Source organism: Mandrillus leucophaeus, unplaced genomic scaffold, assembly GCF_000951045.1.
Source record: "Mandrillus leucophaeus isolate KB7577 unplaced genomic scaffold, Mleu.le_1.0 Scaffold264, whole genome shotgun sequence".
NCBI lineage: Eukaryota > Metazoa > Chordata > Mammalia > Primates > Cercopithecidae > Mandrillus > Mandrillus leucophaeus.
In genome coordinates this window covers 2,400,570-2,402,195 of record NW_012102743.1, presented here as the reverse complement: position 1 = coordinate 2,402,195, position 1,626 = coordinate 2,400,570, and positions in this window count along the sequence as shown.

Genomic DNA, 1,626 nt, shown 5'->3' with positions numbered 1-1,626 from the left:
GGCCCCTGTCTAGCACTTAGATCTTCTCTTCATTTCTTCCTCTCAAGCACAAAACTCCAGACTTCCTTAAGATCTTAAAATACCCTACTCAATTTGACTTACAGTTTTTGCACTAGCTGTTCATTCTGCCTGGAAAAATCTTCACGAAAAGACTTTTGCCATTCAGAAATTAAATTTCATCTCCTTAGAGCTAAGTTTTCTCTGACCACCACCCTAAATTGGCCACCCAGTTGCTGTTTTTCTTTCTTTTTAGATTGTTTTTGTAGAGACAGGACCTTCCTATATTGCCCAGGGTGATCTCCAACTTCTGGCCTCAAGGGATCTTCCCGCTTGGCCTCCCAAAGTGCTGGGATTACAGGTGTGAGCACCACACCCACCCAGTTGTTCTATATAGCATTACATGTTCAGCATCCCTAATCCAACCACCTGAAATTAAAATGCTCCAAAATCAAAACTCTGTGATCGTCAACATGATGCCACAGTGGAAAAGTCCACGCCTGACTGCATCTGAAAAGTTTTGTTTGATACACACAATTTTTTAAATTGCATAAAATTACCCTGAGGCTATGTGTATAAGGTGTATACGAAACATAAATGAATTTCAAGTTTAGAAATTCGTTCCCCCTCACCCCATCCCCAAGATAAAGAGCCAAAATCTGAAACAGTTCTGGTCCCAAGCATTTGGGATGAGGGATACTCAACCTGTACCCAGTTTTCTACATGACACTACTTACGAATATCTTTTAAAAATTTCTTTATCCCTACTTGTTTTCTGTCTCCTCTACTAGAATATAATTTCCACGAGACCAGTACCTGACAAACACACGTGCTACATATTCAATCTTTATCTAATGAATTTAATATTTTCCAAATTTTCTATAATTAACATTACTTCTATATTATTAATTTTATAGAGAATCCAAATAGCATTTTATTAAGTAGACCATTAGTCGGTCCGAGTTAAAATTCTGCTACTACAGCAAACTACATGTATGACTCAAGACAAGTTTCTTTTTTGTGAGACCAGAGTCTCGCGCTATCGCCCAGGTTGTAATGTAGTGGCGCGATCTCGGCTCACTGCAACCTCCGCCTCCTGGGTTCAAGCGATTCTTCTGCCTCAGCCTCCCGAGTAGCTGGGATTACAGGCGCGCGCCATCACGCCCTGCAGTTTTAGTAGGGTGAGGTTTCACCATGTTGGCCAGGCTGGTGTCGAACTCCTGACCTCAAGTGATCCGCCTGCCTCGCTGCCGAAAGTGCTGGGATTACGGGAGTTAGCCACCACGCCCGGCGGAGGCAAGTTTCTTCGTTCCTCACTTGTAAAACTGGAATACTGTCTATTTTCATAAGGTTAAATCATACAACACAGGTAAAAGCGTTTCAGCACTCAACGAAATTTTTCTAACATAACGAAAAACTCCTGCTTGCTCCTTGCCTTCCCCTTGGACTCAACGCTTCAAGTCCCGACCAATCCCTCCGAGAGCTCAGAGGGAGCCGCTCTAGCAGCCTACCGCCACGCAGTGCAGGGGCAGCCGGGAAGGGGGCGAAGCCCGGAGGCCAGAGCACGCACTTCCGCCCACGCCTTCCTCACAGCCAATCGCCCACTAGTGCCCCACCCCTTCCGTTCTG